The sequence below is a fragment of the Carassius gibelio genome, chromosome B3 (assembly GCF_023724105.1).
Source record: "Carassius gibelio isolate Cgi1373 ecotype wild population from Czech Republic chromosome B3, carGib1.2-hapl.c, whole genome shotgun sequence".
Taxonomy (NCBI): Eukaryota; Metazoa; Chordata; class Actinopteri; order Cypriniformes; family Cyprinidae; genus Carassius; species Carassius gibelio.
This window is the reverse complement of record NC_068398.1, coordinates 55,017,838-55,044,887: the sequence shown is the minus strand read 5'-3', so window position 1 is coordinate 55,044,887 and position 27,050 is coordinate 55,017,838. Positions and strand designations below refer to the sequence as shown.

General features: G+C 38.0%; 1 long non-coding RNA gene across 1 annotated transcript; it reads right to left on the bottom strand.

Annotated features, from left to right (window-relative positions):
- Window positions 1-2,898: 2,898 nt before the first annotated feature.
- On the bottom strand, window positions 2,899-8,279 carry LOC127953856 (uncharacterized). Its single transcript, XR_008153350.1, has 2 exons — window positions 8,243-8,279; window positions 2,899-3,512 (listed from the first exon to the last, which is right to left on the bottom strand). It is a non-coding gene; the product is annotated as an uncharacterized LOC127953856 (long non-coding RNA).
- Window positions 8,280-27,050: the final 18,771 nt, after the last annotated feature.

Here is a 27,050-nt window from a genome sequence, read left to right as displayed (position 1 = left end):
CACCCTATCAAACATTGTATAGATTTTAAAATATTGCTTATTACTTATAAAGCCCTGAATGGTTTAGCACCTCAGAATTTGAATGAGCTCCTTTTACATTATAATCCTCTACGTCCGCTACGTTCTCAAAACTCAGGCAATTTGATAATACCTAGAATATCAAAATCAACTGCGGGCAGCAGATCCTTTTTAAAGTTTAAATCTAGATTAAAGACCCATCTCTGTAACCTGGCTTACACATAACATACTAATATGCTTTTAATATCCAAATCCGTTAAAGGATTTTTAGGCTGCATTAATTAGGTAAACCGGAACCGGGAGCACTTCCCATAACACCCTATGTACTCGCTACATCATTAGAAGAATGGCATCTACGCTAATATTAGTATGTTTCTCTCTTATTCCGAGGTCACCATAGCCACCAGATCCAGTCTGTAACCAGATCAGAGGGTCACTGCAGTCACCCGGATCCAGTACGTATCCAGACCAGATGGTGGATCAACACCTAGAAAGGACCTCTACATCCCTGAAAGACAGCGGAGACCAGGACAACTAGAGCCCCAGATACAGATCCCCTGTAAAGACCTTATCTCAAAGGAGCACCAGGACAAGACCACAGGAAATTGATGATTCTTCTGCACAATCTGACTTTGCTGCAGCCTGGAACTGAACTACTGGTTTCGTCTGGTCAGAGGAGAACTGGCCCCCCAACTGAGCCTGGTTTCTCCCAAGGTTTTTTCTCCATTCTGTCACCGATGGAGTTTCAGTTACTTGCCGCTGTCACCTCTGGCTTGCTTAGTTGGGGTCACTTCATCTACAGCGATATCATTGACTTGATTGCAAATAAATGCAGAGACACTATTTAAATGAACAGGGATGACATCACTGAATTCAATGATGAACTGCCTTTAACTGTCATTTTGCATTATTGACACACTGTTTCCTAATGAATGTTGTTCAGTTGCTTTGACGCGATGTATTTTGTTTAAAGCGCTATATAAATAAAGGTGACTTGACTTGACTTTTTCCTTCCACTCAACTCTGTTAACATGCTTGGATACAGCACTCTGTGAACAGCCAGCTTCTTTGGCAATTAATGTTTGTGACTTACCCTCCTTGTGAAGGGTGTCAATGATTGTCTTCTGGACAACTGTCAGATCAGCAGTCTTCCCCATGATTGTGTGGCCTAGTGAACCAAACTCAGAGACCATTTTGAAGGCTCTGTAAACCTTTGCAGGTTTTTTGAGTTATAATAATAATAATAATAATTTGTTACATTTATATAGCGCTTTTCTAGACACTCAAAGCACTTTACATTGTCAGGGGGTATCTCCTCATCCACCACCAGTGTGCAGCATCCACCTGGATGATGCGACGGCAGCCATAGTGCGCCAGAACGCGCACCACACACCTGCTTACTGATGGAGAGGAGACAGAGTGATGAAGCCAATCAGCAGATATGGGGATTGTTGGAGGCCATGATGGTCAGAGGCCAATGGGCGAATTGAGCCAGGATGCCGAGGTCACACCTCTACTCTTTTCAAAAGACATCATGGGATTTTTAATGACCACAGAGAGTCAGGACCTCGGTTTAACGTCTCATCCGAAGGACGGTGCTTGTTGACAGTATAGTGTCCCCATCACTACACTGGGGCGCTAGGACCCACACAGACCACAGGGTGAGCACCCCCTGCTGGCCTCACTAGCACCTCTTCCAGCAGCAACCTAGTTTTCTCAGGAGGTCTCCCATCCAGATACTGACCAGGCTCAGCCCTGCTTAGCTTCATTGGCAACCGGTCTTGGGCTCCAGGGTGATATGGCTGCCAGAGTTGATAAGCTGATTGCTATGTCACCATATTCTAATTTGTTGAGATTGAATTGAGTTGAATTACTCAAATAAATGAACTTTTCCACAACATTCTAATTTATTGAAATGCACCTATAGATAAAACCAACATATAAATTAAAATAAAGAAACGCCTTGTTAATCACAGTAACTTAAATATACCAAATAAATACATTCTCCGCTTTTTTTTTTGTACCCTCCTTAACGGTGCTTCTATAGATATCTAATTCCTTAACCTGTTAAATGTCACCCCGTCCCATATACGGGACGCCTACGTTGACTATACTATATTACAATCAAATTTAATCTAATCTTGACAAACTATATATCGTTGGAAAGGTCTAAGACTCCCAAATATATATTATACCAATATTTTTTGTTAAAAATTATGTAGGAAAAGTAATAGATCAATTTATGACAAGAGTGCACCCTCAGAAATCTACATTACAAAAGGAGTTTTGACCTTTGTTTAAAAATAAGACTTCCTCGTTGCCTTTTTCTCTATCACATTTTAGAAATCATCAGAAGTTATATATCACTTGAAAACATAAAATCTCAAAATTCATCCTTTAAAACCCATTTTAAAATCAGACATTGCATTACCATGTAAATGGCACATCAAAATCATGTTACAAAATATTTTCAGTCATGAAATATAAAAATTTAGGTTTGTATCATGCACATTCAAGTCTATCTTCAAAAACGTGAGTAACCTGATAACTGTCGCTCACGTTTTTGAAGATAGACTTGAATGTGCATGATACAAACCTAAATTTTTATATTTCATGACTGAAAATATTTTGTAACATGATTTTGATGTACCATTTAAACACAAAAAATATTGGTATAATATATATTTGGGAGTCTTTGACCTTTCCAACCATATATAGTTTGTCAAGATTAGTTTAAATTTGATTGTAATATAGTATAGTCAACGTTACGGGACGGGGTGACATTTAACAGGTTAAGAAATACAAAAAAAGAGGTTTCTGGTTGCTGAATTTACAATGATGAGTATTAGGGATGTAAACGATTAATCGATTATCAGTTAATTGTCATTCAATCACCTTTATTTATATAGTGCTTTAAACAAAATACATTGCGCCAAAGCACTGAACAACATTCATTTGGAAAACAGTGTCTCAATAATGCAAAATGATAGTTAAAGGCAGTTCATCATTGAATTCAGTGATGTCATCTCTGTTCAGTTGAAATAGTGTCTGTTTTTATTTGCAATCAAGTCAACGATATCGCTGTAGATGAAGTGACCCCAACTAAGCAAGCCAGAGGCGACAGCGGCAAGGAACCGAAACTCCATCGGTGACAGAATGGAGAAAAAAACCTTGGGAGAAACCAGGCTCAGTTGGGGGGCCAGTTCTCCTCTGACCAGACGAAACCAGTAGTTCAATTCCAGGCTGCAGCAAAGTCAGATTGTGCAGAAGAATCATCTGTTTCCTGTGGTCTTGTCCTGGTGCTCCTCTGAGACAAGGTCTTTACAGGGGATCTGTATCTGGGGCTCTAGTTGTCCTGGTCTCCGCTGTCTTTCAGGGCAGTAGAGGTCCTTTCTAGGTGCTGATCCACCATCTGGTCTGGATACGTACTGGATCCGGGTGACTGCAGTGACCCTCTGATCTGGACACAGACTGGATCTGGTGGCCACGGTGACCTCGGAACAAGAGAGAAACAGACAAATATTGGCGTAGATGCCATTCTTCTAATGATGTAGAAAGTACGGTGTTATGTGAAGTGTTCCGGTTCCAGTTTACCTAATTAATGCAGCCTAAAAATCCTTTAACGGATTTGGATATTAAAAGCATATTAGTATGTTATGTGTATGCCAGGTTAAAGAGATGGGTCTTTAATCTAGATTTAAACTGCAAGAGTGTGTCTGCCTCCCGAACAATGTTAGGTAGGTTATTCCAGAGTTTAGGCGCCAAATAGGAAAAGGATCTGCCGCCCGCAGTTGATTTTGATATTCTAGGTATTATCAAATTGCCTGAGTTTTGAGAACGTAGCGGACGTAGAGGAGTATAATGTAAAAGGAGCTCATTCAAATACTGAGGTGCTAAACCATACAGGGCTTTATAAGTAATAAGCAATATTTTAAAATCTATACGATGTTTGATAGGGAGCCAGTGCAGTGTGGACAGGACCGGGCTAATATGGTCATACTTCCTGGTTCTAGTAAGAACTCTTGCTGCTGCATTTTGGACTAGCTGTAGTTTGTTTACCAAGCGTGCAGAACAACCACCCAATAAAGCATTACAATAGTCTAACCTTGAAGTCATAAATGCATGGATTAACATTTCTGCATTTGACATTGAGAGCATAGGCCGTAATCTAGATATATTTTTGAGATGGAAAAATGCAGTTTTACAAATGCTAGAAACGTGGCTTTCTAAGGAAAGATTGCGATCAAGTAGCACACCTAGGTTCCTAACTGATGACGAAGAATTGACAGAGCAACCATCAAGTCTTAGACAGTGTTCTAGGTTATTACCAGTAGAGTTTTTAGGCCCTATGATTAACACCTCTGTTTTTTCTGAATTTAGCAGTAAGAAATTACTCGTCATCCAATTTTTTATATCGACTATGCATTCCATTAGTTTTTCAAATTGGTGTGTTTCACCGGGCTGCGAGGAAATATAGAGCTGCGTATCATCAGCATAACAGTGAAAGCTAACACCATGTTTCCTGATGATATCTCCCAAGGGTAACATATAAAGCGTGAAGAGAAGCGGCCCTAGAACTGAGCCTTGAGGTACTCCATACTGCACTTGTGATCGATATGATACATCTTCATTCACTGCTACGAACTGATGGCGGTCATATAAGTACGTTTTAAACCATGCTAATGCACTTCCACTGATGCCAACAAAGTGTTCAAGTCTATGCAAAAGAATCTTGTGGTCAATTGTGTCAAACGCTAAGATCCAATAAAACTAATAGAGAGATACACCCACGATCAGATGATAAGAGCAGATCATTTGTAACTCTAAGGAGAGCAGTTTCAGTACTATGATACGGTCTAAATCCTGACTGGAAATCCTCACATATACCATTTTTCTCTAAGAAGGAATATAATTGTGAGGATACCACCTTTTCTAGTATCTTGGACAGAAAAGGGAGATTCGAGATTGGTCTATAATTAACTAGTTCTCTGGGGTCAAGTTGTGGCTTTTTTATGAGAGGCTTAATAACAGCCAGTTTGAAGGTTTTGGGGACATATCCTAATGACAATGAGGAATTAATAATGGTCAGAAGAGGACCTATGACTTCTGGAAGCACCTCTTTTAAGAGCTTAGATGGTATAGGGTCTAACATGCATGTTGTAAGTTTAGATGATTTAACAAGTTTATACAATTCTTCCTCTCCTATAGTAGAGAATGAGTGGAACTGTTCCTCAGGGGGTCTATAGTGCACTGACTTTGATACTGTAGCTGACGGCTGAATGGTTGCAATTTTATCTCTAATAGTATCGATTTTAGAAGTAAAGTAGTTCATAAAGTCATTACTGCTGTGGTGTTGGGAAATGTCAACACTTGTTGAGGCTTTATTTTTCGTTAATTTAGCCACTGTATTGAATAAATACCTGGGGTTATGTTTGTTTTCTTCTAAAAGAGAAGAAAAGTAATCAGATCTAGCAGTTTTTAATGCTTTTCTGTAGGATATGCTACTTTCCCGCCAAGCAATACGAAATACCTCTAGTTTTGTTTTCCTCCAGCTGCGCTCCATTTTTCGGGCTGCTCTCTTTAGGGTGCGAGTATGCTCATTATACCATGGTGTCAAACTGTTTTCCTTAACCTTTCTTAAGCGTAAAGGAGCAACTGTATTTAAAGTGCTAGAAAAGAGAGAGTCCATAGTTTCTGTTACATCATCAAGTTGTTCTGAGGATTTGGATATGCTAAGGAATTCGGATACATCAGGAAGATAACTTAAAAAGCAGTCTTTTGTGGTAGAAGTGATGGTTCTTCGATACTTGTAACAAGAAGTAGAATTTACAATTTTGGCTATATGAAGTTTACACAGAACTAAATAATGATCTGAGATATCATCACTTGGCTGAATAATTTCAACACTATCAACATCAATTCCATGTGACAGTATTAAATCTAGAGTATGATTTCGACAATGATTAGGTCCTGAAACGTGTTGTCTAACACCAATAGAGTTCAGAATGTCTATAAATGCTGATCCCAATGCATCTTTTTCATTATCGACATGGATATTAAAATCACCAACTATTAAGACTTTATCTGCAGCCAGAACTAACTCGGATGTAAAATCACCAAACTCTTTAATAAAGTCTGTATGGTGCCCTGGTGGCCTGTATACAGTAGCCAGTACAAACATAACAGGGGATTTATCATTAACATTGGTTTCTCTGGATAATGTTATATGAAGCACCATTACTTCAAACGAGTTATACTTGAAGCCTGCCCTCTGAGAAATCCTGAAAACGTTATTATAAATTGAAGCAACTCCTCCCCCTTTGCCTTTTAGATGCGGCTCGTGTTTATAACAATAATCTTGAGGGGTGGACTCATTTAAAATAATGTAATCATCAGGTTTTAGCCAGGTTTCTGTCAAACAGAGCACATCTATATTATGATCAGTTATCATATTATTTACAAAAAGTGTTTTTGTAGAAATGGATCTGATATTCAATAAGCCAATCTTTATCATTTGTTTATCCATATCGCATTTGTTTTTTTATTTGTTGAACCTCAATTAAATTGTTAACCTTAACTTGGTTTGGACGTTTTTTGTATTTTCTAGTTCGTGGAACAGACACAGTCTCTATAGTGTGATATCTAGGTGAAAGAGTCTCTATGTGCTGAGAATTAACTGACCTCTGTGACGGGAGGCAGCTAGCAGACGGTCGGTTTAGCCAGTCTGTCTGCTTCCTGACCTGGGCCCCAGTTAGTCAAGTATAAACACTAAGACTATTTGCCATATTTCTAGACAGAAGAGCAGCACCACCCCAGGAGGTCAGGTCTGCCCCAAAAGCTCGTCCAATTGTCTATATAACCTATGTTATTCTGTGGGCACCACTTAGACATCCATTATTTTAAGTTCATTAAAATAAACTTTAAAAGTACATTAAAATAGAAACAACACAAAAGTTATACAATATGAAAAGTAACAGAAATGTAGTAAATAAAGGGCCGTTCACATATCGCGTCTTTTGTGCGCTCATATTCATTATTTCAAATGTAGGTGCACGCGGTGCGACATGCTCGTTTTTTCCAGGCGCATCCACACCGCATCGAGTTAAAAACATCTCAACTTTTCAGAGAGCCGCAAGTGCACCGCAGGTCATGTGACAAGAATTAACCATCCAGCTTCATCCTTTCCTGTAACAACGTTGAACGCACAGCCAAGATGAAGGAACAGCTGTACATAGCTATATATGGATTGCCATTTTGAAATAAATTTAGTAGCAGAGCTACTGCAGGCGATTTTCAGTTCTGCATATCCATTTATCCTTTGCTGAAATTTCCGTGTCTTCATGGAGAGAGCAGGTCATGATTGCTTATCAACAGCAGACGCCTCAGGAGTGCAACTGCCCGAGCGCTTTGGAGAAGGAGAAAGCGTCGCGCCTACCGTTTTCCACATGTTTTTAGGCGCGATATGATGTGAACGGCCCCGAAGTCATTTCATCAGATAAATGCGCTTTGAGGGCTGCGGGACACAGGACAGGTAGACTATTCATTCATACAACTTGTTAATTCACAGGACAGATAGACTATTCATTCATACAACTTGTTAATTCATTCCTACAACTTATTAATTTGTGGCAATTAGGGATGGCTCGATACCATAATCTAATACCTCGGTATCGATACTAAATCGATACCACAGGTGACCAATAACCAGCCTCAAAAGTTAAATGAATTTAAACAATTGTATATGTATATATATATATATATATATATATATACTGCTTGAAACTCTGCTGCACCAAATGTACAAACCAAAAGTGAAAGTACAAACCTACCAGGGTACATATAGTAGATTACATTTTGAAAAGATACTATTAAAATAGTTTAATATAAAAAGTCATGCTTTACTCTTTATCATATATATAATATTAATGAATCTAATTTTATATCACTATAACTTCACTATCCACATACTTTAAGTACACAGAAATAAACCTTTAAGTTATCAGTGCTTGATGATGAATTGATTCTGATACAGAGAGAGAGAGAGATGAGACGCACAGTTTCTGTTACTCTTGCGCTTTACAGGCACAAAATACCCTTCATTAATAACACTTAATAAAGCATTACAGTAATACAGTCGGTAACAATGCATTGCTACACTTTATATACAGTTCACTGAAGTAGTTGTATCGATTTAAACAAATGAAATTATTAAAATCACACACACCTTTCTTCAGCCGAATCACAGACGCGGGAGAGCGCGCAGCCTTATGACGTCACATCGCCAGAGCGAAATAAAAGTCCTTTTCGTGAAATGAATTGAATGAACTGCAGAGCTGTCAAAAGCCCAAAACTGATCTTGATTACAGGACTGGAAAGAACGTATGAATATTATCTCTCTCTCTCTCTCTCTCTCTCTCTCTCTCTCTCTCTCTCTCTCTCTCTCTCTCTCTCTCTCTCTCTCTCGTTTTATACAAAAAACTTGTTCATGTGCATATGGCCACCTACTATATTATAAACACTCTATATGCTGTGCTCTAACCCTGTATATTTAAGAAAACTAATAGCTTTGCTACATTCCAACATTTTCACATCTGCCCCCAAAATACACTTCAAACTCCATTCTTGCTCCAACTTGTAAATCTTATCTTGCAAGGTCCTCCTTTCTGCATTATATTTTTTATACCTCATAATGATATGCTCTACATTTTCTGGAATATTACAATCATCACAATTATCTGAAATGCATTTTCCCATTAAAAACAGGGTTGAATTTAAACCAGTACGTCCAAGTCTTAATCTTGATAAAGATTTCCCTTTAAAAACCTTGAAATTAATCGATTTCTGAATATTATAATAATATCGCCCCTTTGCTATCTATGTCCCACTTTTTGTGCCATGATTCTCTTATTTTTGTTTTAATTAATGATTTGGCCTCACCTTTACCAAATGGCCCTTATGAAACAAAAATATATTGAATTATACTGGAAAATATAATGTTATATATTAGGCATATATTCTTATATATATTTATTTTTTCCAATATATTGCAATATATTGAAAGCGGCAATCATTTGTATATTTTGCAATATATTATATAATATATGTATCATCAATATATTATTAAATGTATTCAAATATATAAAATATTAGAAAATAAAAAGGGAAAATAATATATTACAATATAACACAACATATTTTAAGAAATATATTGGTAAATATATTTTCCTTTTGTAAGGGGGGGCTTTCATTATTTCCTCTCCCTTTAGCTTCAGTGCATTTGTTGCAGTCAAATCTGCAATCTCATTTCCCTCCACTCCAGTATGAGCTGAAACCCAACAAAACTGAAGATTAATTCCAATTCTCTCTATATTTAACATTATCGTGGATATCTCTTTATGTAAATCCTCTCTTTTTGATTCAGTTGAATTCAAACTATTTAGTGCAGCAACAGAATCTGAACAGATAATAACCCTTTGAGGTCTTACTTCTACCCATTGCAATCCTAAAATTATGGCTACTACTTCAGCAGTAAATACAGATAAATTGTCATTAACTCTTTTGCATATTGTTACATCAAATTCTGGTATGTGCGCTCCTATTACTACATGATCATTCCTCAAATCTTTAGATCCATCTGTGAATATTGGTATATACTGATAGTAGTTCTGCTTAACATATTCTTGAACCAAAATATCCAATATTATCAGCATTCCTTTCAGTCCATTCTTTCTTTAATTTCTAAAAGTTTCAAGTCTACATTAGGACTGGGAAAAATCCATGGAGGAACATTACCCAATACCATATTTGGGCCATACTCAAATCTCTTTAAACCATATTCTTCCACTACTCTATTAATATTCCAACTGAATCCTTTTCGTTCTTGCAAATACTCCCAGCAAACACACAAGACCTCTGTAGCTGGCTTTTCATTCCCAGATCCTTTTAACTTAATCCAGTATGTCAGTGACAGCTTTATCAGTCTTAAGTATAGTGGTAATTCTTTAGTTTCTACCAGTAGCATATTAGTAGGAGTAGTTTTAATAGCACCAATGCTAAGCCTAAGAGCTTTATAAAATATAAAAGTACATTTTCCCAGCTCATAAGGTTTCTATAAATGAGACTAAATACAAATACTACAAATTTCAATACTCTTTAATTGTTTTTTGTCCATTTCAATGGATGTCAGGTCAAAACAGGGGTACTTCACAAAAATGTACCATTATGAAATACAATAATAAACATAAAAATTGTTGGTCTATACTTTAAGATTCTTTTCAAGGTCAAAAACTTGAATAACATTTCAGTATAAAATGTTTTTTGCTTTATAGATTGCACATTTGTTTATTCATAACACAATAAACCTAGGAATAAATCAAGTCACGTTAGAGTAATTTCCTGTGTGCATTCTTGAAACAATTGATTCTCATGGTAGTGCGGATATACTCCAATATATTTGGATCTCATCGACGGATTATGTTAACTCTGGGCTCATTTTACTTGGGAGAATATATATATATATATATATATATATATATATATATATATATATATATATATATATATATATATTTATATGAAAATAATGTTCTATACATGTTTCCTGAAGCTATGAATGAAAATTAAATGTGAAGCATATACCTGTTTTTCTTTGCAGCCTCAGTGTGCCAGTCTGCTTTCATGTGTCACAGCTCTATGAAGTATATCTTTCAGTCTGATCAAAGGATCTATGCATGTTTGGTGAAGTTAAGAGCTAAAATGGCACAGAACTGAAACCTCATATTTGTTTTGCTAAGCTACATGACCTAATTATTTTCCATGTGTTATAGCTTTATGAAAGATATCTTTAGATCTAAATGATGGTTTATGATGAGTAATCATTTTTCTGCAAAATGATGTAAATTCTGCAAATGATATATGTATGTTTCATGAAGTTATGAGCGAAAAGGCTACATGAAAGCTACCATTGATTTTTTCTGGCTAAATTACATGATCTCTGTGAAGTTTTATGTATGTTATAAATTCATGAGGAAAATCTTTAGATCTAAATGACAGATTTGACAGATGTTTTAGGGGTCTTTATAATCAGGAGAATCTGCTCTAAATAATGTTGCATAAATTTCCACTGATCATGTTTTATGAAGTTAAAAGTTAAACTGTGACATCAATATATTATTCTTTTTTTGTATGGTTTTAGGGCTGACTTCTTGTTCAAAACTTGCTCCAGTTTATTCAAACCCCCAAGGTTTATTCAAATTATGCTTGTTTTATTTTAATCCATGAGACCTTTCAGATTACATATGACATGAGTATCCAAGCTGTATGATATTTTTGAAATATTAAGGTACATGGCACATTCTTGTTTTTGCTATACGGCACTACTTTGGAATTGATCAAAATGCTGCATGCATTGAAATTCTAAGAATTCAAATGATGTTAATTTTTTTTCTTGATTAAGTCAGCAGTTTGAAAAATATGATTAGTAATATATATTGTTGTGTGTGTGGTTTTTTTTGGTGGTGGTGGGGGGGGGGGGTTGATATACAGTACACTTCAGTTTAGAGGGACTGCTTAGCGCTTGTATGAGTTTATCAAAATAATTACATAAGGAAATAGAATGATCTTTAACGTTGGTAGCAGTAGAATACTTTTGTAAAATAGCTTTAATTCTAATCCTGATTTTCTAATACTTCTAATACTTATGTCTGATAACATCACCTGTGTACCTAATTACTTTTTGTGTGATGAGTGCATTATAGATGAACAAAAAGTGCAGAATTGCTGAACAAAAAGAGGTTTCAATTAAGTGCCACCTGCTGACGATAGCTGTAAATGTAAGTGCAATAAAAGCTGTTGATTGCAAAGATGATTGTTTTCCAAAGACAGATACAAATTTTTACTTCCATTGTAACCGTTTTCCCCACATAAATGTTAATGCTTTGATTCTAACTTAAGTTTGATCCCTGTTAAAGCTAGAATGTCTACCAATGTTTATTTACAAAAAGGCGTGTGGATAAAAACTAGGCAATTTTATTTTAATCAAATTTTTCATAAAACTGGGCAGTAACTAGTTATTTAGGTACAAGTCGAGAGCTAAACAAAAAGGCCTGTTTTGTTACAAAATACTGTAACTTTTGGATACTTCATACTATCACAACAGAATTTGAAACAGATACACCTTAACTTACCTTATTCATGTCCTGAGATATTAAATGTAAAAAAAGATGGATATGGAAAATCTCTCTTGAGCACTCAAAATTTTCTTACATTCATCAGTTATTTCTCAGCAGGAGAATGTCCAAGTAAAAAAAAAAAATCCCACTTACAGTCAGTTGAGCAGTACCTAGTTACTAGAAATGTAGTTATTGTAATAATATTACTTTTGATGTAACTAGTATTGTCTAATTACTAATAATATTTCATTAATAATTTTACAGTTACCATCCATAAAACAGATTAGTTGCTTAGTTAATAACCCTGTAAGTTTGATCACTATTAAAGCTAGAATGTCCGCTAATGTGTATATTTACAAAAAAAAACATGAGTGGTGAAAAAAGAATTTTTCATAAAAGTGCAATTTTATTATTTCTATAGGCTACACACACAAAAAAAGAAAAAAGACAAAATAATTAGGCTGTATAAGCTTATCTATAGCATGTTAAATGATGGTTGCCTAGTCTATGAATGGTACACCCCACTAAGCTCACAGAAGTGGTTTGACCCAAGTCCTCAGCAGCAATGGCATTGACCCATTCAAACTAAATTTTAACGCTTTACTTCATGTGTATTTAACATTTATTTTTTATTTGATATTTATTTGCCTCCATCACGGCTATAACGCTTCTCTGACGAGCCGCTGTTACGACTGGTGAAAGGATTGTCTGGAAGCAAGTGTGAGTTAGTTATTTTTAATGAAATGAATAAACAATGCACATGAAGACAGGAAAACAGGTTATTCTTGGCAGGGGATACACAGTCCTGGAAGATGCAGGTGTGCAGGGGATCCGGAGTGCGGTGGTGAGTTGGCAGCAGGACCTGGCGGGGAAGCGAGCCGAGAAGGTAAGTGGAGAATCCAGCGGTGAGATGAGATGAGATGAGTGGACGGGGTTCCGGGGAGACAAGAGAATCCAACGAAGAAAACAAAAAGGAGAGCAGAACATGAGACATGAAACTGAAACAACGCTCTGACAAACACAAGACGCTAGACAGGGCAATGACAGCTGCTAACAATTAGCGGAGACGCCCACATGAAACGCGAAACACACAAACTTCACCCACATAGTGAAATGCCCAGAGATCCCGGATTACCAGCCGTGACAGTACCCTTCCCTCTAGGAACGCCTCCTGGAGTTCCCAGATGGGCCTACCTGCTGATTGTTATCATCAATCAGGGAGTGATCCAGTGTGTCCCTAGTAGGTACCCAACTCCTCTCCTCCGGACCGTAACCTTCCCAGTCCACCAAGTACTGGAATCCTCGTCCCCTCAGTCTCGATTCCAGAATCCGATTAACCGAATAAGTCGGCTCCCCATCTACGAGACGTGGTGGTGGGGGAACCGGGGTAGGCGGATTAATGCATGAATAAAACACAGGCTTAATTTTGGACACATGGAAGGCGGGATGAATCCTCCTGTGCGCCGGAGGTAGTTTGAGGTGGACTGTCACCGGACTAATGATCTTGGTGACAGGAAACGGGGCAATAAATTTAGGAGCTAATTTATTAGAAACGGAGCGGAGCAGAATGTTGTTAGTACAAAGCCACACTTTTTGACCCACGACGTATACGGGAGGCTTCGACCGGTTGCGATTGGCCTTGACCTTAGTGCGCTCCTTCATCTGGAGCAGAGTCTCGCGGGCTCTGGTCTAGGTGAGGTGGCACTGCTGGACAAACGCATGAGCGGAGGGGACCGCGACTTCAGATTTCAGACTAGGAAAAACAGGTGGCTAGTAACCTATGCTACACTGACATGGAGAAAGGCCCGTGGCTGACATTGGTAACGAGTTATGAGCGTACTCAACCATAGAGAGTTGTTGGCTGCAGGAAGAAGGATTCTTGGAGACTAAACATCACAACTTTCTCTTTAAATCCTGGTTGGCTAGCTCAGATTGCCCACAATAACTGCAAAATTCCTTCCAAAATTTGGATATAAATTGGGATCTCCTGTCAGAAACTACGTCTACCGGGAGGCCATGTAACCGAAAGATGTGATCAATGACAGTGATCGGAAGGATCAAAAAGATGTGACAAAGAATCGGGTTTAACATTTTTGGAACCCGGGCGGTACAAAAATCAAAACGACCAAAAAAAAGTGCCCACCGAGCCTGCCTGGAATTGAGTCTTTTGGCAGTTCTAATGTATTCTAAGTTCTTCTGATGAGTCCAAACAATGAAAGGTACTGACCACTGACCCTTCCAACCAGTGACGACACTCCTCTAAAGCTAATTTGATAGCCAACTATTCTCTGTTACCAATGTCATAATTACGTTCAGCAGGAGATAAACGATGGGAGAAAAAAGCGCAGGGATACATCTTATCGTCTGAGGCAGCACGTTGAGAAAGAACTGCACCTACTCCCACCTCTGCATGAACTGCGGTGTGGGATCAGAGGCTACTAAGATGGGAGCCGAAATGAAGCAGCTCTTGAGGTTGGTAAATACAGTTTCGGCTGTATTAGACCACCTGAACGGAGTACTGGGGGAGGTCAAGGTGGTCAGAGGTGAGACTAGTTGGCTGAAATTATGAATAAAACGTCGATAAAAACTGTCTAACCCAAGAAACCGCTGTAGGGCCTTACGGGAATCTGGACTTGACCAATCTATCACAGCCTTAACCTTGTCAGGATCCATACGAATTCCTTCAGATGAGACGATATATCGTAGGAAGGGAACCGACTGTGCATGGAATACACATTTCTCCGCCTTGACAAAAAGACCATTCTCAAGTAATCGTTGGAGCAGTAAACATTTATAAACTGATCTACCATGTCTCTCAACACGTCATTAATGTGCTTGGAAAACCCCTGGCTAGTTGGAGAGCCCGAACAGCATCCACAAATATTCAAAGTGCCCTCTAGGGTTGTTAAAGACAGTTTTCCACTCATCCCCCTTCCTGATGTGGACCAAATGATATGCATTATGTAAATCCAGTTTTGTGAATATGGATGCTCCCTGTAGCCTCTTGAAAGCTGAAGACATCAATGGCAAAGGATAGGTATTCTTTATCGTGATGTTGTTCAGCTCTCGATAGTCAATACAGGGTCGCAGAGAACCATCCTTCTTACCCACAAAAAAGAAGAGGAAGGGTGGATGAACTTTGATGCCAAGGAATCAGAAATGTATTTCTCCATGGCCTCCCTCTCCAGAATAGAAAGAGAGTAAAGCTTGTCCTTAGGTGGAGACTTACTTGGAACTAAGTACTTGGGAGAAGTAATGAGTGACAGCTGCTGCTGATAACAATTAGCGGAGACGCCCACATGAAACAATCAGTGCTGACGCGAAACACACAAACTTCACCCACATAGTGAAAAACCCAGAGATCACGGTTTACCAACCGTGACAGCTGCTTCTTAGTCTTTTGCCGTGGTACTGTATGTTACACCAGCAACATGCCTGTGGACACTGCATACTAGTGGTATGCATATGTACTGCGCATCGACGCGGACAACATTGAAGAAGTATAAATGAAAAAACTTAGCCTACGGCTTAACAGCTACGGCATAACTGCTACGCTGTAGGTTTGATACAGAAGTAAAAATCAGCCTTAAATGACACATATTTAACGCATGAAATGCGTTTTGTTTACGTGTGAAATTTAACGCGTTGTTGAAACGTTAAAATTCACATGTTTTTACCCCTTTGGCCTTCCATAAAACAGAGACAAAACTCGAGGCAAACAATTCCTTGCGCCGACTCCTGAAAGAATGCCTCAAAAGACAAACAACAGTCATGCCTACTATTCCACATGGCCGTTCCTCTCTCTCTCACTTGACCCACCAAGGGAGTTATGATGAACGCTACCCTAGATTGCTCTGTGGGGAAACAGGAAGGCTGGAGAGTGAAAGTCAGCGAGCATTGGGAAAGAAATGACCGGCATGAGTTAGTTTCAACCAAGTATGAAGTGGACGAATTAAGCTGCATCTCCATGTGGCCCAACTGCTCCTTCACGGCCCAAAGCAGGTGGGACAGCCTGGGCTGGCTTGCACCTGGTCAAGCCATTCAAATAGCTGGTTGAGTTGGAGAGAGACAGCGCTACGAGAGGAAGAAACACCAGAGACTGAAGCTGTAAAAGCTGATAACATTTCCAAAGGAAGACGAAAAACAACATATGAGGGATAATAAATTACAGACTTAAAAAAAAATTGAGGGAGACTTAATAAAAGAAAGCTGTAACAGTGGACACTGCACAGGAAATGAAAAATGACCAGCAGGAGAAATAAGTAAGGGATAAGATCAAACTAATTCTATTTAAACTTCTATACATTTACTACTATGTATACCAGCAGTATGCCATTAAGAAAACTACCACATGTTTTGAAACGCAAATTGAATTATATCAAATAAGAAAATATTTGTCTTTGTATTATTAATATTTCTCTTGTAGGTCCAGAAGATAGATCTGAAGGTGGAAGGTGTCAATGTCAGTTGGAGTGATACTGACGATGAAGTCAGTTTTGACAAAGATGATGAATTCTTCACAATGGGGTTCATGCACCACCTTCCTTTGTTTTGTTCCTCGAGCAGCCTGAAAAAAAGGAAAAACAAAAAAGGATCACTTCAAGGGATTGCAGTGGACAAATATTATCTCTACAGGCATTCGCACAATCCATCCGCATTGCAGTTTTGCTTTTAAAGGCCACAGGGTTTAAAGACAAGGATCAACCTGGAACTCACCTGTTTTTACATGCACTGGCTATTGCTTGTTCACTGACTGCCCAGTAGAAGTTGATGTTGTTGTTCACAAGTGAGAACTCGCTTACAGCACAGGTGTCCTTCAAAGGGGACATGTTAATGCAATAGCCTGCCTTGCCAGGACAATAATAACAGACCCAGAGCCCTCAACCTCCACTTCACTCTCTTGCCCTCCGGGCGAAGATACAGGACCCTAACATGGAGAAGGGCTCGTTTCAAAAAGAGCTTTGTACCATCTGCAATTTCAATCCTTAATAGGCTACAAAGTTGAATATTCACCTTTTTGTGTTTTTGTTGTTGCTGTTACATGTATACATGTATGTATGGATTTGCCAGTTGCGTGTGCTGTATGACAATCTGTGAGAACAAATTTCCCGTTAAGGGACAATAAATTATCTATCTAATGCACAGTAAAACAGAGCTGCAGAGCTGATGACCAAAAGGATATTTAGCAATTGTAAACAACACTACCAAGGGCACTTTATCTTAAGAAAATGGAAAACCTGAAGCAATCAGTGTTTGAGTCTGGTTGTCGAGATGAGGCATTATCGCCAGGTGTTCTCAAATCCATTTCTGGGAGACAAAGAATGAGGGACAGGAAACATAAGAATGAAACTCTCAGCCTCCAGATGATGGTAGAAGAAAAAAAAGATGGACTGAATGAGGTAATCCAGAAGGTGATTCTTCATCCAATGTGTGTGATGCTTCGGTCAAAGAAAAGCATTGACATATTCCACCAAAGATGTAAAGAAGACATAGTGTATCTTGATGCAAAAGGAAGCATTGTGAAGAAAAGTAAACACAGCACAGTTCCTTTTTACATATATTAACTAGTTTGTAGGAAACCAAATGAAAGGGTTCCTCCCCTTTTCCAGCAGGTCCATATGTGACCTGCGAGCACACCACCTCAACTATTCTGTATTTTCTCAGTGCTTTCCAGACAGACAAGCAACATGGACACAAAAACATCAGCACACTCATGATTATATGTGATGGATCAATGGTCCTCATGCATGCCATCTCACTCGGCTTTTGCCAAATCAACCTCAATGCCTTGCTCCAAAGTTATTATCTAATGCTGACAGGGAAAGGCACTGCTGATGACTTCCTGAAGTATTCCTATGATCCACTGTTGTCTAAGCCATATAATGAAAAATGCTAAATCCCTGTGCAAAAAGCAGTAAGTAATTTTATTTTGTGGTATAAAACAAATAACCATATTAATGGCAACAAATTAATGATGAGGATTTATGTCTCAGTGCACCCAAGAACTACAAGCTGGCCATGGATGTTTTTGGACTTATGACCACAGCAAGTTCCATTGTTAAGTTTGATGAAATGTTCCTCTTCTGCACTTCTTCTCGTCTTCTCAAGTTCATGCAGCTCTCAAAACATTGAGAAACACTTCAATAACATCCAGACTTTATTAAACACCATTGGGGAATACGCTGTTGATAACAGCAACATTGTTGACACTGAGGTACATAGTAAAAACATTAAATATGTATTAAAATGTCTTTTGCTGACATGGTTAGAATTACTAATGCAAACTTCATGTACAATTTCTTATTTTAGGACACCTTCAGTCAAACGACTTTTCACACACATTTCATGGAGGTCATATGCACTGTACCTCTAGACAAAAAAGGGGATACTAATGTGTACTACAGCAAGACATTTTGCTGCCTACCTCTTGCCTCACACAGCTCTTTGGAAAAGCATGATGTTTGGTCAGTTACACTTTTGTGATCGAAAGAATCACTCAAATAAAGGCTTAAACGTATCCTTGGTTATTCACAATAATTTAGGTGTTTATAAACATTTCATGCCACAATAACAGTAATATTTTGAAAATGATCCGAACAAATGGTGGTTGAAATCACAACACTGCCTGAACTCAACCAACGCTCAAATCCCGCCCCCAAAAGTTCCGGAACTTTTAAAAAAGTACTACCTCACCAGCAGGGACTTTCTCAGAGGCATTTTTTTTTACATGGAAGTTTATTTAGATCCTGGTTCCTGTGGTGGAAAAACACAGAGTACCAGCCCAAAGTCCCTAGTTCCTGGGTAAAGTTCCTGCGGTGGAAACGCGGCATATGTCAGATGTCAGTAGTACTTTTGGCCCAATGCTTGACAAATAATGTCCATGTGGGTTAGTCAGTTGATCAAATGCTTACTCCATAACAAATATCAAAATCTATTAATCACATACAAATTGGTTTGATAACCTTTGCAATGCTTTCACCACCAGGGCATATGTTCAGCTTTGTAAATAACTTCTGTTTAAAGTTCATATTATTTTGTCATAAACATTTTCTATGCAGATTTATATTTGAAATTCTACTTCATTTACCACTTTTGAGGTTTATGTTTAATTACCGTATTTTTCGGACTATCAGTCGCACCTGAGTATAAGTTGCATCAGTCCAAAAATACGTCATGATGAGGAAAAAAACATATATAAGTCGCACTGGACTATAAGTCGCATTTATTTAGAACCAATAACCAAGAGAAAACGCCTCTCGCGCCTGTAGACGGTAATGTTTTCTCTTGGTTCATTTCTCTCGGTTCATGTCAAATTAATTTTGATAAATAAGTCGCACCCGACAATAAGTCGCAGGACCAGCCAAACTATTTAAAAAAGTGTGACTTATAGTCCGGAAAATACGGGAATACTTGCACGTTTCTGTGACATGAGATTAATGATTGTCTGGCCTACCTTTTTTTTTTTTTTTTTTTTTGATTTTAGCAGAGTTTAGATTCATTCAATGGTTCATTGATATATTCAAAGCCAAAGGAGGATACATTGGATGTAAGCCTAAGAAGAATCTGCAACAGATCGAAAATGAGGTAAGCTACACAGACACACCCTATATTTTCTTTTTCCTGGTAAAACAACTGTTGCTTTTGTTGTTGTTTTTTTTTGCTATGTGTTGTGTTTGTGCTATGAATGCTATTTACTCTTACTTTTTATAATGTTACATAACTTTACAGAAATCTGAAATCGTTGGGAGGTGAACAGCCTTTCTTCATGGCCTTCCACTCCTCCTTGGAGAAGACCGGACCGATTTTTACAAGACATGTTTTGTAAGTAGCTTTGTCTGTGATATTCTGGCTATTTAACGTGTTTCAAACACTTCTTAACCCAATTTTGCGACCTGATAGGATACAGAAAATGTGAAAGATAAATTAAGAATAATAGAAAATATAAAAATATAAATTACTTAAGAGAGTAAAATCATGAGAACTAAAAGAGGTAATGCGTTTAGGAATTTAGACAAAGGTTGGAAGAATTAAGGACAACAGTCCGATAAGGATAACAGAAAAGAGTGGAGCTATTTCATCAGAAATATCTTAATTTGTGTTCAGAAGATAAACAAAGGTCTTACTGGTTTGGAACAACATGAGTATGAGTAATTAATAACAGAATACCCATTTTTGGGTGAACTATCCCTTCAACAAGAACTAATCTACCCTGCCAGGTCAAAAAAAGTCACTTATAAGCAAATACTTAATATTTTAGAATGGAATCATTATTGCAGTGATTGATGTTTCTTGCAAATTGTATTTTGACAGTAATTATTTGATCCCCTAACTGATGCGGCGTGCAGCTTTTTATTTCTCAAACTACTACATAAGAAGTACTCATGTCCATATGCCAAGATGACAATGATGAGACATCTTGACACTGTCATCCTGAAATATATGGACATGGGTGATTCTTCTGACATAGTTGTTAAAGGGATCGTTCACCCAAAAAAACGTTCTGTCATTAATTACTCAGCCGTATGTTGTTCCAAACCAGTAAGACTTTCATTTATCTTCAGAACACTAATTAACATATTTTGAATTAAATCTGAGAGCTTCCTGTCCCTAGATTGACAGCAATGTAACTGAAATGTTCCCAGACCCAGAAATGTTGTAAGGACATCGTAAAAATATTGACATAAGTGACATAAGTGGTTTAAACTTAAATTAACAAAGCTACAAGAATCCTTTTTGTGAGCAAAGAAACCAAAAACATGGTTTGGAAAATGGATTCATGATGGATTATTATATAAACTGTCAATTAAAAAAAAATAATAATAATCTACGGACTAGAGCTTTAAAGAAGGAAATACAATTACAGTTTTGGCCCATTTTGATATCACCACAAAATGTCAAATTTTAACTAAAATAAAGTATTTTTTATTTTTTTTATTCAAGACAAGTGAACAATCAGTAATCAAATAGGAACTTATGAACCAATGAAGGTACAGAAGTGGAGTAAGAACATTGTTAAAATGGTTCACGTGACATCAGTGGTTCACCCGCAATGTTATGAAGCTACGAGAACTATCCCTTTAAGGAATGAAAAGCTACACACTGCATCAGTTATATAATTATCATAGCAATGATACAAACACTTTGGTATTCGCTTCTTTAAATCCAGGTAGGATGTTGTTTTTCTTTTTTTGGCCAGACAATGTGTATTTGATTTATGTAGTGAAGACAGTACAATGTTATTTTACATTTGATTATTTCTGTACCTGAATACTATTGTTAGAACTTCCAGAAAATCTTAAACCCCAGTTTATTTTGTTTGTGTCTTTGTTGTTGTGTATTTATTTGGTGCTACTGCTTGTGATTTGTACATAAGTTCTTATTTTATTACGGTACTGACTGTTCAGTTGTCTTGAATACACTCTGAACTTCATTTTAGTTAAATAAGTAGATTTTTGAGAGGTGCCAAAACAACAAAACCAAACTTTATTTTACATTTTATTCTTATAGACATCTCTAAGGGAGCGCCCAGCCACCCGACGGAGAAAGCTCATTTCGGCCGCCTGTATCCGGGATCTTGTCCTTTCGGTCATGACCCACAGCTCATGACCATAGGTGAGAGTAGGAACGTAGATTGACCAGTAAATCGAGAGCTTTGCCTTACAGCTCAGCTCCTTCTTCACCACGACAGACCGGTACAGCGACCGCATTACTGCAGAAGCTGCACCGATCCGTCTGTCAATCTCACGTTCCATCCTTCCCTCACTCGTGAACAAGACTCCAAGATACCTGAACTCCTCCACTTGAGGCAGGAACTCCACCAACCTGAAGTGGGCAAACTGAAGAACATGTCTGATTTCATTCAAAGGGTGATTCTGTCACTCTGGCACAAGTCTCTCAAACCTCAAGTACAATCCCTGAAAAATCGCTTGTCGCTGTAACATTGTTGTGCCATGATGGACCATTTTTCAGTTTGTTTATGACTGACCATTGCACAGTTACAAAAATGGTAATCAGGACTGAAGAATGTATTTTTTTTTTCCTGATGAAAAATGAGCAGTCTGCTTAATGTTAAGCAGCTGGCCTTAGAATATAGTTTAATCTTTAAATAGGAACGTTGTTCAGTACTAAAAAACTGAAGAATATGTTTTGTTTCCTGTTGGAAAACCTGCAGTTTGCTTAAGTGTTAAGTGGCTGGTTTTAGAAAAGGTGTTAAATTTTAAAACACTGTTTAAATATAAATAGAACTAGAGTGTTCACAGTGTTGTCCAATTCTGTATTTCACCGACAAAAGGTAAAAATGTAAAAAAAAACAAAAAATAGGGAGTATTAATTGTTGTATGTGTAAGGGAAACAGGTCAATTTAGCTCAAAGGGAATCATTTAAGATTTTAAAGGGAATTTGAACAGAATCACTGTTTCACGGCTGCTCACGGAGACGCGCCTGCGGTTCAGTGAACGAGCCGTTTAACATCAAATCTGCGCTGGATACTAATATCCAAACTATAGTGAAAACACTATCAATTAGCACAGTAACAAGATCGACAGTTTAAGACATTAACTTGTAAGCACAAAACACAAGATACTTCTCTTTTCAATACGAATAAGGCTTTATTAGATAAATCTAAGACATATAAACTAATCTAACACATAAACGCACGCACACACACATTCACACAAGTTGCAGGAAGGTCGAAAGTTAGGGAAAGATGAGTTTAAGAGAATGGAAATATGGAATCCCAAGTTTACAGCAATACGTTAAATTGCATAGACATGAACAACCATCAATCACGTAATTAGCGCTCGCATTGAGTTCTTCAAAGGGGTTAAAATTATATTAGATACACCAGCACAACAAATATCTGGGAATACGTTGCCTTCGTTTGCTGTGAAAGGGACTCCAGTTGAAAGGGGTATCCCGGTGTCGCTGATTGGCTGGAAGTTCAGTTGGCTGAAGTGACGTCTTGGGGAGCCCGTGCTTGGGCGTTGGCTGAAGCTGGAGTTGTGTGGCTGGTCGGAGTTCAAATGCGCAGACGAGGTCGACGTTACAAAACTTAACTCAGAACACGAAACTCTCAAACGGAAAAGAAAAGAAATAAAGTTTGACGAGACTAGGTTGTGTTCCTTCTCATTGTGGCATAAGTAGCAGCAGGCAGGCACGCTGGAACCGCGCTCAAAGAACAATGATGACTAACCACATGGCTAGATGCTACAAGCTAAAGCTAGGTAGCAAAGCTACAAGCTAAGAGCAGGCATGACTGATAGCACGAGCAAGGCTGGAACTAAAAGCAGACTAAAAGCCGACATGGCTAATAGCAGCAGGCAGACTAGAACTAAAAGCAAGATTTAATCGTGTCCAAAGTTTTTAAACTTCCTTGTTGGCCACCCCTCAAATGTTGCCTTGACCAATCAGATATGGTCCTGGGGTCTGGGGTATCATAAATCATTGTTTATCTTACCAAGCATGTGGTTCTTGCCTCACAGGGTCTAATTTTGGACATGATTCCTATAACATGATTATGATATATTTTACAAATAAATGATTGTCAGGACAATATCAAGCAAGAAAATGCGATTATTTCAATACTAGACATGACTAGGTATCCTATAGTTATCAAAAGACATACACAATAAGTGATTATACATGATAGTCAAATGTGTGGGTTACACGTAAATGAATATGGAGTTAAGCAATGGAATGATTCATTCATAAGTCTTTTTTGAGTTCATTCTGGTCCATATATAATGTATAAAAAGCAGTTTCTTTGCCATTCTCTGGCAAAGGGACTTTTCTGTGAAGACAAAGGTTTAAAGCCCTTCCCCCTTAGGAATTTCAGTCTGGTTTCACTGGCTGGGGGGGGGGGGGGGGGGGGGGGGGGGTTGGAGTCAATGCAAGTATTTAACTTGATCTCCTGGGTTTACATGTGATGTCCAGCGTTGCATTCCAATCACGAACAATAAATTTGACAATCTCTTCTTCAAATTAAAATTGTCAATAATTGTTATATTGGTGTTAATGTTGAAAGCTGTGGTGTGAACAAGTTGGTTGGTTGGTTATCTTGCTTGGTTCTTGTGGCACTAGAACTGATTTATGACTTCCTGAGGAATTCGGCTCTCGTTTCAATGCACACAGCTCTGATAGACTCTTTGATTTGTCTGATTCGACTCATTTCTGCTACATATGTAATTGTTGTATGTGAAAATTGCAGAGTGTGGTATTGATTTGAAGGCATGACATTATTTTAACATTGTTTTATGGAACAAATAAATGCCCCAGTGTTGTGCCAACAATGTTTTGCCTGTCTGTTTTAATAACTAAGAATTTTTAGTACAACTTACTTGAGAAATTTAATGTTATCAGTTTCCACACATTATTTTTCTAGTAATGTGAACAAGCAGAGTTGTTAACTGTTTTTATTGTACTAAAATCATCTTAAATTTGTGAGTGGGCTCAACTTGTCAGATTGAGTTATGAATACTCAATGAATGAATATGTAAAATATTGTTATTGTGGGCACTTCTAAATACCCTGAATAATTATATATTACAAATTATTCAGAATTTGGAATGCATTTTAAGAATACTATTCCCATCAACTGGTCAAAATGCACAACACCGCTGTATGCTGCTTGAAAGACTCTGTGTGCTCTGATGTAAACAAGCACGTAAGAGAAGCACATGAAGGAACACGTGAGGGAAGAGCTGAATGAAAGCACATTCACTCTCTGACAGCAGATGACGCTAAACTGCAGAAAATGCAGTCCCGACCCTTGAAACATCACAAATAAACCAGCTGACCTACTTTCTAAAACATATTTAATAATTTTAAATAGCTAATCAGATTTGTGTATTTGCTATGATGTTCATCAGATTACCAAATACTTAAGTCAAGTCACCTTTATTTATATAGCGCTTTAAACAAAATACATTGTGTCAAAGCAACTGAACAACATTCATTAGGAAAACAGTGTGTCAATAATGCAAAATGATAGTTAAAGGCAGTTCATCACTGAATTCAGTGATGTCATCTCTGTTCAGTTAAATAGTGTCTGTGCATTTATTTGCAATCAAGTCAACAATATCGCTGTAGATGAAGTGACCCCAACTAAGCAAGCCAGAGGGGACAGCGGCAAGGAACCGAAACTCCATCGGTGACAGAATGGAGAAAAAAACCTTGGGAGAAACCAGGCTCAGTTGGGGGGCCAGTTCTCCTCTGACCTGACAAAACCAGTAGTTCAATTGCAGGCTGCAGCAAAGTCAGATTGTGCAGAAGAATCATCAATTTCCTGTGGTCTTGTCCTGGTGGTCCTCTAAGACAAGGTCTTTACAGGGGATCTGTATCTGGGGCTCTAGTTGTCCTGGTCTCCGCTGTCTTTCAGGGCAGTAGAGGTCCTTTCTAGGTGCCGATACACCATCCGTTCTGGAAACATACTGAGTGACTGCAGTGACCCTCTGATCTGGATACAGACTGGATCTGGTGGCTACGGTGACCTCGGAATAAGAGAGAAACATACTAATATTAGCGTAGATGCCATTCTTTTAATGATGTAGCAAGTACATCGGGTGTTATGGGAAGTGTTCCCGGTTCCGGTTTACCTAATTAATGCAGCCTAAAAATCCTTTAAAGGATTTGGATATTAAAAGCATATTATGTTATGTGTAAGCCAGGTTAAAGAGATGGGTCTTTAATCTAGATTTAAACTGCAAGAGTCTGTCTGCCTCCCGAACAATGTTAGGCAGGTTATTCCAGAGTTTAGGCGCCAAATAGGAAAAGGATCTGCCGCCCGCAGTTGAGTTTTGAGAACGTAGCGGACGTAGAGGATTATAATGTAAAAGGAGCTCATTCAAATACTGAGGTGCTAAACCATTTAGGGCTTTAGAAGTAATAAGCAATATTTTAAAATCTATACGATGTTTGATAGGGAGCCAGTGCAATGTTGACAGGACCGGGCTAATATTGTCATACTTCCTGGTTCTAGTAAGAACTCTTTCTGCTGCATTTTGGACTAGCTGTAGTTTGTTAACTAAGCGTGCAGAACAACCACCCAATAAAGCATTACAATAATCTAACCTTGAGGTCATAAATGCATGGATTAACATTTTTGGATTTCACATTGAGAGCATAGGCGGTAATTTAGATATATTTTTGAGATGGAAAAATGCAGTTTTACAAATGCTAGAAACGTGGCTTTCTAAGGAAAGATTGCAATCAAATAGCACACCCAGGTTCCTAACAGATGACAAAGAATTGACAGAGCAACCATCAAGTCTTAGACAGTGTTCTAGGTTATTATAATATTTATATTGACTATGCCTTTCCATTAGTTTTTCAAATTGGTGTGTTTCCCTGGGCCGCGAAGAAATCTAGAGCTGAGTATCATCAGCATAACAGTGAAAGCTAACACCATGTCTCCCCATATCTCCCAAGGGTAACATATAAAGCGTGAAGAGTAGTGGCCCTAGTACTGTGCCTTGAGGTACTCCATACTGCACTTGTGATCGATATGATACATCATCATTCACTGCTACGAACTGATGACGGTCATATAAGTACGATTTAAACCATGCTAATGCACTTCCATTAATGCCAACAAAGTGTTCAAGTCTATGCAAAAGAATGTTGTGGTCAATTGTGTCAAACGCAGCACTAAGATCCAATAAAACTAATAGAGATACACCCACGATCAGATGATAAGAGCAGGTCATTTGTAACTCTAAGGAGAGCAGTTTTAGTACTATGATACGGTCTAAATCCTGACTGGAAATCCTCACATATACCATTTTTCTCTAAGAAGGAATATAATTGTGAGGATACCACCTTTTCTAGTATATTGGACAGAAAAGGGAGATTCAAGATTGGTCCATA